At 35.8% G+C, this 13,234-nt stretch overlaps 1 long non-coding RNA gene across 1 annotated transcript; it reads right to left on the reverse strand.

Moving 5' to 3' along the window:
- Nucleotides 1-315: 315 nt before the first annotated feature.
- On the reverse strand, nucleotides 316-12,508 carry LOC132842210 (uncharacterized). The gene is made up of 3 exons (XR_009648000.1): nucleotides 11,878-12,508; nucleotides 11,352-11,463; nucleotides 316-389 (listed from the first exon to the last, which is right to left on the reverse strand). It is a non-coding gene; the product is annotated as an uncharacterized LOC132842210 (long non-coding RNA).
- Between the last annotated feature and the right edge of the window lie 726 nt (nucleotides 12,509-13,234).

Genomic DNA, 13,234 nt, shown 5'->3' on the forward strand with positions numbered 1-13,234 from the left:
CACTGTAAATGCACTTAATGCATTCAAGAACATACCTTTTACAAATGTCCAACAAAAATTATTTGTTCAAAATCTGTATCTTTAAAACTGCTTTCCGTTTTCTTATTATTAAAAGCACAGTGTAAAATACAAAAAATAAAAGCATTGCTTATTCCTAGGGTGGTGTTGTGCATCGAGGTTTGGGCTTCATCATGTTCAACATCCTAAAAAATTCAAATACAAAAATATGTAATTACATAAAATCCAGGTGAAAGGGTAATTGGTATTAGAGATGTATAACAGGCTGAAATTACCATGTACTCCTTCACAAGGTTTGAGGGGTCTTTCGCATTCACATAAACAACGAGGGCTTTTAGGATGCATTCACGTCTTTTTTCAATGGGGACATCCTTAAATGTGTGACAAAAAAGCCATTATTAGCAGTTTGCTTATTCACAATTGCAATTTGTTTTTATTTTGTCTCATTCATAAATCCCAACTCTGATGCTGCTGAAAAATATGCTAAAGCTATACACAAGCCTTGATATTAAAACAGTTTACAATTTTTTTTAAGAGTTCAGATGCAATACTCTCTAAATTAATCTTCTTTTGACTAAAGTGGCTTATAGAGGGTTTCACATTTGAACTCAGATATATGCCAGGCTTTAGATGCATTTCACCGAGGAAAAAAGATCAGAGGACAGATGATCAACAACATCCTGTCAGTTATGGATCAGTTATGTTCTATAACTGACAGGATATTGTTGATCTTCTGTCCTGCTGCTCCTCCTTTCTTTCTGAAAACACTGATGAGCTGAGTTGAGAAATGACCAAGCTGACTCATGAATTTGGACATAATAGGGATCACTGTAATCCTACTGAATTCCACAGACACCTAATACAGTTTTAAAACAACAAATCGCTATAGTTAGTGTTACATTTGCGAAAGCCCTTACAGTGTTATAATATACTAATAACAGTGTGTCTTCACCAACACTTACAGATCACATACAACATTACCACAAATAAACGTGAATAATCCTTCAAAATTCAAAATAACAACCATCTAAATAATTATATTTATGCTGTCCATCATAAGTGCTGTCCATCAGCACTTTCTGCAAGTAGCAATTGAAAAAAGTAATAAGGATAATTTATAGGATCATTTATATTATATCAAAGTGCAAAAAGTGGTAAGTATTACATAGGAACAAAACAGTATGCAGAGTGACTAATAATAATGTGAAAACAAAGTAAAATAATCCACTAAGGGTAAGCTAGGGTCTGAGTTAGTCTACCCTCATTCCCAGGATATAGTATTGTTATTGTACAACAGGATTCAACATAAAAGCCTTAATGTTCACTTTGAGAAACTAAATTTTATATTTTAAGTGTTACAGTTAATTTGTAATCTTTGTGTTATACCTCAAAGAGTAAGAGGGGAGGAAATGTTGTGTATGTTGTTAACGCTGTTTACTTAACTACATTTCCCATAATGCACTTGTTACATGTGTTTCCGGGTATACATGTTCTGGTGTTATCTCTCTGACACGTGTGAGTAAAAGAGCGGTCACGTTAAGTCTGTGTGTGTCATCCAGAGGTCGTTGCATTGGGCTGTAGAAGGGTATGTTCTCCTCAGTCTTTTTAATGTTGATGACGAAAGTCTTCTCAAGCTCCTTTTTCAAGCGTGCTGTTGTTAAACGTCTGAGATCCTTTAAGTTTTCCTCTGTGTGATTTTCCATCTCTGTTTCCTCTTATATGCCTGGATTTTCAAAAAGTAGCTTTCTCAAGCATTCAGTCTCAGCACAGTTCCCATAGGGATGACTCCCTGGATGTGTGGCTGTGGACTTTAGATTAAACAGCTGGTGACACTTGGAGCATGGACCTCTTTCTTTGTAAGCATTCAAGTCTCTGATGTATGCCTGACATTTCACTGATGAAGGAAATTTAATACCATCACCAGGACCTTTTGGATAAGATGACATGGCGGCATGGGATACAAGCTTGTGCCATGTTTTAAGGCAAGACGTGTCGATCAGAATTTTCTTTGAATTTCCTGTTCTGCAGGAAAGAGATGCCCCGTAGTACCTTTTTGGATCAGGATCTGAATAACACACACAGATTACTGTGGACTCCAGAGAGTAAATTCTCTCACGTTTGTTGCTTTGTTTGTGCAGAGGGCGTGGGAAGTTAAGGGTCTCCAGCAGTTTTTGAAGCTCTTTTAATATGTCCACTTCATTCCCATGAATGATCTCCATCTAAATACAAATGGAAGCAACAACAAAGTAATCCAATGAAAATATGCAAACACATAGAATATTCTATAGGTGAATAAAAGTGAAAAATCATGGTGTGATACCATTTAACATTTCAGTGCTACCATCTCATTGTAAAGAGCCTGTTTGGGAATGTATTGAATATTCCATTGTACACAATAACCCAGTGCTTCTTTTACTATAATGAAACCAAGATAATTCATGATTCAAGAGCTTTAACCTTACTTAATGTGATATAACAACTAATATAATTCAATTGAAAAACAAATTTAGGATAAAAAAATGTACAATATCCTGGTTGCATTAGTGTGTACACAGAGTAACTAATACTTTAAAGCAGCTTTACTTTGGTAATGGACAAACAAATGGTGTAGCAGATTTTTTTCAGTGCTGACTAAAATAAGCAGCTATAGTAGAACCAGACTGACAGGCTTGGGGATTTTTTGGATCTTTTGGCCATTAGTAATGGAAATTTTGATTGTTACAAGAGATTCGTTCAGTGACCATGTCTTCATATTATATAAATAAAATAAATAGAATATATAAAAGTCTTTTGTGTTATGTCTTAACTCAGCTAACATATTTACAACAACTGATATGGCTTTATTAAAATGTGTGCCTAATCTACTCATAGAATAAATAAAATAAGTCTAAATAAGTGGTTCAGATGACCAAAGCACAATATTTTCTTGCATAATTAACAGTTTAATTGTTTGTTCAGATATTTACACATTCATAAATCTGGGATTGTTAAACGTGTAGTTATGTTCTGTTTGTTAAAAAGGATGTACACAGTCCCTATAACGTTGCTCTGTATCCTCTTTCTGCTGATTGCAGAACGAGATTGATTCACATGCTGTTTCTCAAGTCTGATCCGCAGTACACTCATTCATTTCATCCACAAAGGACATGTACGTTTGTTTAATTTGTTCACAACATGACTAATGGCCAAGCACAAGGTCAAACCCCTATTTCTCAGATTCCTTGGGGATGGGGTGCCACCCTGCCTTAACTTGGATATTGTTCTGCTCTCTGCTGAGGACACTGCTTAGACATTTCCCCACTTGACCACTAGATGTCAGCCTCTCACACCTTTTTGAACTCCTTCTTCTGTTCTTAACTGTTTCATGTTATTTCATCACCTATTTAAGCTCCTTTTTAAAGCATTTACTTGTCTAAATGTTTTGTTGTTTTGCCTGCCATAGTGGTCCTTGTGGTATTTGTGGTTTTCTTTATACACTCATAGCCTTGTTCTTAGCATTCATGGGGTTTTTTTCTCACTATAAATAAAACTCTGCACTTGCATCCACCTTCGCCTCCATTTTCCTAATACCAAACACTGTAATTATAACAGTTTTCTTTAAGGTCATTTTGTAAAGGTGAAATTATCTTACTGATTATTTTAGTAATCCACACAGTATTATTTTGTGATTTGTTTTAACATCATCATGATTGTGATTTCTTTTTATTTGAATTAAGCCGTTGGTCAGTTTACTCACAACTGAAGTGAACATCTGCAGTTTAGATTCATGTTGCAACATGGCAACCTCAAAGATATTCCTGAGTTTTTATTCATTATCCTAAGTTTTGTTTTGACACATGGCACTTGTTTGGATCATTTTTGTAATTTTAACTCTCCATGTCTAGTAGAATGGAAAAGGGAGTGCGAGTTGGCAGATGACTTTTGTACATCTCAAATGGCCGAGGAAACATTTCCTTTGCCTCTGTAAGTTTTCCAGGAGTATTGAAGAATATTTCAGTAGCCAATCTGAGCTTATGAATGTGACCAAGGAAGAAAACGCTGTGAAGCATCTAAGACAAAGAAATATATTGCAATTATATTAACAATATTCTGAAAAGATGCTCTATTTATATGTAAAATGACAGCGTGCCATATTTTAGCTACATCAAACAAAGACAGTGGGAATTGCAACACACATTTCTGAGTAACTTATACATGTTTGTGTTTTAGGCAAACTCTGTGTACACAAATACATTTCACCTCCTGAAGAGGAGAAAGGAGAAACCCCCAAAACAAACTACACCTGAAAGAGTTAATGCCAGGAAAAACATAACACAAGAAGAAATAAACAATTTGGCAATCAAGAGATATGCAACCAAATATTACATATTATTTACTTCAAGATTTATTTGGTACTAACAAACAATATACCCTGTTGTATCAGGTTAGTTTTGTTAAACACTAAATTACTTCAAATTGTTTTAGGGTTTATTTTCCACCTACATCATCCATGTAAACATGGCGTCTGTAATTTTCTTCTGTCATTTCCATTGTTTTGCAGATTAATGTGCGAGCGCATGATAATAGGCTTTACTTATTGTTTTCTGTATATCTCAAGTAATTTTCCCTGTTTTCTGAAAAAAATATAACAAGTCAAATATACAGTTAAAACCTAATGTTAGGTGCATTTTTTTTTTTTTAAATTTAGACCGATAACATGCTTTATTAAACAATCCTAAAACCTTTTCAAAGATGAACTTTTTTGTCAATCCTTCAAATATACACTACAAATGACACACTGAAGGTTTCTTTTAAAGACTTGGCAACATGACAGCACAGTGATTCATTTCACATTTGGTTAGCAGTAACGTATTTATACAATAAATAATTTACAAAAGAAACAACAAAATCTTACCCCTTTCTTCTGTTTTGTGAATTCTTAAATTAAAAAAAAAAACTATTTTAAATTAGTAGCTTTATATTAGATATAAGAGCAATAATTTTATTAGCTTTAACTCATTCAATGAATATTTTAGAGAAAGGGAGAAATAAAATATATTTACCGACTTTCTGGGTGTTCCAGGGTCCATGGTTCACTAAACAATAATACAATGTATACAATAATTCAATAATAGGTATATCTTATCTTATCTTATCTTATCTTAATACAATTATGTAGATAACAGATCTACATAATGTAGATAATGTAGATAACAGATAGCTCTCCGACTGCCACAACTAAAAAAAAAGTCACTAAAGTCAATACAAAAGTCACTAAAGTCAAGGAATTTTTATTTCTTTGTGTGTCTCTTTTGTTGTAACAATGAATGTTAGTTGGTTAATTAATTAAATACCTAATTAATTAATACTACTAATTAATTAATTGATGAATTATGTAATGAATAACCTAATTAAATACTTAATTAATTAATACTATTAAAACTATTGTAACTATATTTCTGCATCCATTTTGTAGTACGTTATGCCTTTTCGTATTTTAAATTTCACAACTGAAGTGAAATTCATTTATTCATTTTTCTAAGTTTTGTTTTGACACATGGCACTTGTTTGGATCTTTATGGCAGAACTGCTTTAGCTCTGTCGTATTCTTTGGTTGTCTCGTGTATGGCCCTCTTCAAGTCCATCCATATCATCTCTATTGGGTTGAGGTCTGGGCTTTGACTTGGCCACTCCAAAAGGCGGATTTTGTTTTCTTGAAGCCATTCTGTTATGGACTTGATTTGGGTCGTTGTCCTGTTGCATCACCCACCTTCTACACAGTTTCAGCTGACCTACAGACATTCTCACATTATCCTGAAGAATTGTCTGTTATACTTGGGAATTCATCTTCCCCTCAATGATTGCAAGCTGGCCAGGCCCTGATGCAGCACAGCAGGCCCAAATCATGATGTTTCCTCCACCATACTTTACAGTTATGATGTTTTCATGATGATATGCCATTCCCTTTCTATGTCAGATGTAGCACTGTGTGTTTTTTCCCAAATAGTTCAATCTTAGTTTTATCAGTCCACAAAATGTTGCCAATACAGCTGTGGAGTGTCAATGTGCTCTTTTGCAAACTTCAGGCATGCAGCAATGTACTTTTTAATAAGCAGTGGCTTCCTTCGTGGTGTCCTGCCATGGCATACCCTGCTTGTTCAGTGTTTTACGTATTGTAGACTCATGAACAGAGATGTTAGAAAGTTCCAATGATGCCTTCAAATCTTTGGCTGTCATTCAGGGTTGTTTCTTTACCTCATTGATGAGTCTTCGTTGTGCTCTTGGTGTCATGACTTCTTCTTCAATTTAGTTATTTATGAAAAACATTTTGTCAATTTTGTTTAATAATTCCCATTATTATCAGCATAGTTTGGTCACAGTGTTCAGTCATTTCGCTTGCAAAAGATTTTTCTTAGACGTTCCCTCCAGTCACTGTTTTATTGTGTCTGAATTGTATCCACAGATGAAAGAAATTGGAGTATTTTCTTTTTCCTTTTTCTTGACTGAAACTCACATTCAATTGATTTTGCTTGATTTGCCGTAGAGATTCCATGATTTGGAGATCCAAAGATTCATTGAAACGGTTGGGTGCTTCTTTCATTTCCTCAGATTCCATGAATTCTCTTAGAACCTAGGTGGCACGGACCATACCAAGTATTGTTAGTCATTGATGCTGCAGTACTATGTGAAGGATAAAGAACTTAGACTCATGTCTCACACTGTACGGTAGTTCCATCACCTGCAGGGATAGACTAGGACACACAGTCCAGTGAGGAGCCCAGGGAGGAACCGAAGGCAATAGGCCTCGGGGGTCAACCCGGTGGTGAAGACTTCCTCATAGAATTCCCCGTTTATTAGCTTATCCCCACCTCACTGGTCCTTAGGTGTCATAACGCTACAGTTTAGGGCAAGTAAACAAAAAACTCTGAAACAAACAAAAAAACTATATGATTACAGAGATTCTAAAATTAAAAAGCTGTTAACTATTAATATGTGGTGCAAAATTTCCTCCCCAGTAGGCACATATTTGCACCTCCGTGAAGTTGGCACCCCATAAAAAGAAATAATCACCAAAACTATGCCATTCGTTTGTGCTACGTTTGTGCTGATTTGTGCCGCAAAAACGAACGTTTGTGCTGGTTTGGTGTTTGAGATATTAAACATTATTTTTTTGACCGTGTGACGTCACTTTCCACCCCACATCGCCCAAATCGCTCAAAACCGGCTTAGTTCGTTTGTGCTCGATTTGTGCCGGTTTGTGCCGTTAAAACAAACACCATATCTGTTTTCCTTCCTGAGATATAACCAAAATATTTTCGGGAACTGTGACGTCACTCTCCACCCCAGTTCGTCTAAATCACACAAAACTGGTGTCATTCGTTTGTGCTCGATTTGTGCCGGTTTGTGCCGTTGAAATGAACGTCAAGTATATTTCCCCTTCTTAGAAATAACAAAAACAATTTGGAGCTGTGACGTCACTCTCCACCCCGTGCAGTCCAAATCTCTCCAAACCGGTGGTGTTCGTTTGTGCTCGATTTGTGCCGTTAAAACTAACCTGGTATCTCCGAGTCCTTCTTAAATATAATGGGAAAAATACTTGTTTGGGACTGTTACGTTACGGTCCGGGTTCGATTCCCACCTCCGCCTTGTGTGTGTGGAGTTTGCATGTTCTCCCCGTGCCTCGGGGGTTTCCTCCGGGTACTCTGGTTTCCTCCCCCGGTCCAAAGACATGCATGGTAGGTTGATTGGCATCTCTGGAAAAATTGTCCATAGTGTGTGCTTGCGTGAGTGAATGTGTGTGTGTGTGTGTGCCCTGCGATGGGTTGGCACGCTGTCCAGGGTGTATCCTGCCTTGATGCCCGATGACGCCTGAGGCAGGCACATGCTCCCCGTGACCTGAGGTAGTTCGGATAAGTGGTAGAAGATGAATCATTATCCACGTTTCTTTCTTTCTTTCTTAGTCTAACTTTCCTTTGTTTTGTTTTCCCACTATGCAGCGCTTAAGGTAAATAAATGTTTTTAAGGGGCCAGAAACATGTTAAATGACCAATGACTGTTAAAAGCATTCAGAAAACTTAAGACAATACACAATTATATTTTTCCGCATTTTTATTGGACAAAATCCATCAGTCCTCTTACAATATTAGTACAGAAAGCACAAAAATTAGTACAGAAAGCACAAAAAAAGCGTGACCGTATTTAAACAATAGGTATATAGAATGGCTTGCGTGAGGTCACGTCTCCTCCAGACATTTTATAATTTCCTTATGAAGGGAATAAATAAGTTATATATGGTGTTATACAGCACAAACAAATAGCACCGGGTTAAGGCGATTTGGACGACAACCCAGTTCTATTTGTGATTCAATGACCCATTCATAAAAACGGTTTCTTTCGTTCCGAATGAACGAATGATCTGTTTTGAATAGATTTAATAAATGACTCAGGACTCAAAAAAACAGTACATTGCGGCCTTCTGTTGGGAATTTTTTTGGGGAAAAGTATAAGTAAATTTTTTTTCTATCGTTTCATATTTCTGTGTTCTAATTTTTCTAATTAATCTCATAATTTTTTATACACTGCAAATGCATGCAGGAGCTCCTTATAAAGTATGTGTTGGCTATTAATAGAGCCTTGCTTGTTTAATTATACTTGTCTCTTTAAAAAATTAAGCCACTTAACCATTGTAACTTTTAAACAGTTTATTTGAACTGTGTCCCGTGTATTCTGACACATAAATGGATGTCTCTGGTGTACGCTACTGATATCTACTCACCTTAGACCCGCTATTTTATTCTGTTTGCTATTTTTAAGGAAGCAAATTAGATTAGAAATTAAGATTCAATGTTTATTTTAGCGGCGCGAACCGGCACAAATCGAGCACAAACGAACGCCACCGGTTTGGAGAGATTTGGACGGCACGGGGTGGAGAGTGACGTCACAGCTCCAAATTGTTTTTGTTATTTCTAAGAAGGGGAAATATACTTGACGTTTATTTCAACGGCACAAATCGAGCACAAACGAATGACACCAGTTTTGTGTGATTTAGACAAACTGGGGTGGAGAGTGACGTCACAGTTCCCGAAAATATTTTGGTTATATCTCAGGAAGGAAAACAGATACAGTGTTTGTTTTAACGGCACAAACCGGCACAAATCGAGCACAAACGAACTAAGCCGGTTTTGAGCGATTTGGGCGATGTGGGGTGGAAAGTGACGTCACACGGTCAAAACAATAATGTTTAATATCTCAAACACCAAACCAGCACAAACGTTCGTTTTTGCGGCACAAATCAGCACAAACGTAGCACAAACGAATGGCATAGTTTTGGTGATTATTTCTTTTTATGGGGTGCCAACTTCACGGAGGTCATATTTGCTACGTGGAACATGAATTTATAGCGAGTTAAAAGGATACACAAAGTCGTTTAAAAGGAAACACAAAGAACAAAAACACTGGCATACATAACAAAATATCACATCAGAATGTGTCAGTGTGTATGTATGTGCAACGTTCACCCAACAATTACTCAGTCCTCGACAAGTCTTATAGTACCTCTTATTTATCACAGTTCAATGCTTATCAGTCCAGCTGATGACTTTTGTACATGTCAAATGGCTGAGGAAACATTTCCTTTGCCTCTAAGTTTTTCAGGAGTATTGAAGAACATTTCAGGAGTCAATCTGAGCTTATGAATGTGACCAAGGAAGAAAATGCTGTGAAGCATCTAAGAAAGAAATATATTGCAATTATATTAACAATAGTCTGAAAAGATTTTTTTACATTTGCATATTGGGCCTTATTCAGAGTTGCACTAAAAATATGTTGGATTTAATTAACTTTATGTCAACAGGTTCCACGTAACTGTGTGCTGTTGATTTTAAGTAACATTATCTTTTTCAGTAAACTTTCTATTTTATCTTTTTCAGCAATCTTGTTTAGTTGAATCAGATTAACAATCTTGTTTTTATTTTAAAATATTAACACAATTAAGTTCAACTGAATTATATATATTTTTACATTTAACCAAAATAAGTTTTTTGCTTTACATTACTTTATTTAGTCAGTGCATTTTTAAATTTTACACGTTTTAACAGATTTGTACATCTGTACACTGTGAACACTGTCTCATTGTTTTCTCCTATTGCAACTTAAACATACTGTAGGGTTTAATTCTAAACATTTTCAACAAGAATAATATGTGAAAAATCTTGTTCAAAACTCAGTAAACATTGTCTCACTGTTTTCTCTTACTATTTAAAGTAAAACAAATACACTGTGAATGCACTTAATGCATTCAAGAACATACCTTTTACAAATGTCCAACAAAAATTTTGTTCAAAATCTGTATCTTTAAAACTGCTTTCCGTTTTCTTATTATTAAAAGCACAGTGTAAAATACAAAAAATAAAAGCATTGCTTATTCCTAGGGTGGTGTTGTGCATCGAGGTTTGGGCTTCATCATGTTCAACATCCTAAAAAATTCAAATACAAAAATATGTAATTACATAAAATCCAGGTGAAAGGGTAATTGGTATTAGAGATGTATAACAGGCTGAAATTACCATGTACTCCTTCACAAGGTTTGAGGGGTCTTTCACATTCACATAAACAACGAGGCCTTTTAGGATGCATTCACGTCTTTTTTCAATGGGGACATCCTTAAATGTGTGACAAAAAAGCCATTATTAGCAGTTTGCTTATTCACAATTGCAATTTGTTTTTATTTTGTCTCATTCATAAATCCCAACTCTGATGCTGCTGAAAAATATGCTAAAGCTATACACAAGCCTTGATATTAAAACAGTTTACAATTTTTTTTAAGAGTTCAGATGCAATACTCTCTAAATTAATCTTCTTTTGACTAAAGTGGCTTATAGAGGGTTTCACATTTGAACTCAGATATATGCCAGGCTTTAGATGCATTTCACCGAGGAAAAAAGATCAGAGGACAGAAGATCAACAACATCCTGTCAGTTATGGATCAGTTATGTTCTATAACTGACAGGATATTGTTGATCTTCTGTCCTGCTGCTCCTCCTTTCTTTCTGAAAACACTGATGAGCTGAGTTGAGAAATGACCAAGCTGACTCATGAATTTGGACATAATAGGGATCACTGTAATCCTACTGAATTCCACAGACACCTAATACAGTTTTAAAACAACAAATCGCTATAGTTAGTGTTACATTTGCGAAAGCCCTTACAGTGTTATAATATACTAATAACAGTGTGTCTTCACCAACACTTACGGATCACATACAACATTACCACAAATAAACGTGAATAATCCTTCAAAATTCAAAATGACAACAACCATCTAAATAATTATAGCTGACGTTACAGAGACTTACCTCTCGCTCATTAAAGAGGGCTGGACATCTGTTCTTAAATTCACCAATGATAGGCAAAACTTCGACCACTTCATGCCTCCTAAGCGAAAAATGTTCTGTCCATCAGCACTTTCTGCAATTAGCAATTGAAAAAAGTAATAAGGATAATTTATAGGATCATTTATATTATATCAAAGTGCAAAAAGTGGTAAATATTACATAGGAACAAAACAGTATGCAGAGTGACTAATAATAATGTGAAAACAAAGTAAAATAATCCACTAAGGGTAAGCTAGGGTCTGAGTTAGTCTACCCTCATTCCCAGGATATAGTATTGTTATTGTACAACAGGATTCAACATAAAAGCCTTAATGTTCACTTTGAGGAACTAAATTTTATAATTTGAGTGGTACAGTTAAATTGTTATCTTTGTGTTATACCTCAAAGAGTAAGAGGGGAGGAAATGATGTGTATGTTGTTAACGCTGTTTATTTAACTACATTTCTCATGGTGCACCTTGTTGCATGTGTTTCCGGTTATACTGTACCTGTTCCGGTGTTATCTCTCTGAAGCGTGTGAGTAAAAGAGTAGTCACGTTAAGTCCGTGTGTGTCATCCAGAGGTCGTTGCATTGGGCTGTAGAAGGGAATGTTCTCCTCAGTCTTTTTAATGTTGATGACGAAAGTCTTCTCAAGCTCCTTTTTCAAGCGTGCTGTTGTTAAACGTCTGAGATCCTTTAAGTTTTCCTCTGTGTGATTTTCCATCTCTGTTTCCTCTTATATGCCTGGATTTTCAAAAAGTAGCTTTCTCAAGCATTCAGTCTCAGCACAGTTCCCATAGGGATGACTCCCTGGATGTGTGTCTGTGGACTTTAGATTAAACAGCTGGTGACACTTGGAGCATGGACCTCTTTCTTTGTAAGCATTCAAGTCTCTGATGTATGCCTGACATTTCACTGATGAAGGAAATTTAATACCATCACCAGGACCTTTTGGATAAGATGACATGGCGGCATGGGATACAAGCTCGTGCCATGTTTTAAGGCAAGACGTGTCGATCAGAATTTTCTTTGAATTTCCTGTTCTGCAGGAAAGAGATGCCCCGTAGTACCTTTTTGGATCAGGATCTGAATAACACACACAGATTACTGTGGACTCCAGAGAGTAAATTCTCTCACGTTTGTTGCTTTGTTTGTGCAGAGGGCGTGGGAAGTTAAGGGTCTCCAGCAGTTTTTGAAGCTCTTTTAATATGTCCACTTCATTCCCATGAATGATCTCCATCTAAATACAAATGTAATTCTAGTGATCCAATGAAAATATGCAAACACACAGAATATTATATAGGTGAGTAAAAGTGAATAATCATGGCGTGATACCATTTAACATTACAGTGCTACCATCTCATTGTAAAGAGCCTGTTTGGGAATGTATTGAATATTCCATTGTACACAATAACCATATGACAGAGTCCAGAGCTTCATTATAGTAAAAGCCTTTGAACATTTTGAACTGAAATTTTTCACTATCTACTCTGACTTCATGCAACGTAAAAGCTGGAGCGTGATGATGTTTCATGTAAAGTGTATATAAAAAAGTTTACACACCCCTGATAATATTTCCAGGATTTTCTGGTATATAAATGAAACCAAGATAATTCATGATTCAAGAGCTCTAACCTAAGCAACTAATATAATTCAATTGAAAAACAAATTTAGGATAAAAAATGTACAATATCCTGGTTGCATTAGTGTGTACACAGAGTAACTAATACTTTAAAGCAGCTTTACTTTGGTAATGGACAAATAAATGGTTTAGTAGATTTATTTCAGTGCTGTCTAAAATAAGCAGATACAGTAGAACCAGACTGACAGGCTTGGGGATTTTTTGGATCTTTTGGCCATTAGTA

The sequence above is a fragment of the Tachysurus vachellii genome, chromosome 3 (assembly GCF_030014155.1).
Source record: "Tachysurus vachellii isolate PV-2020 chromosome 3, HZAU_Pvac_v1, whole genome shotgun sequence".
Taxonomy (NCBI): Eukaryota; Metazoa; Chordata; class Actinopteri; order Siluriformes; family Bagridae; genus Tachysurus; species Tachysurus vachellii.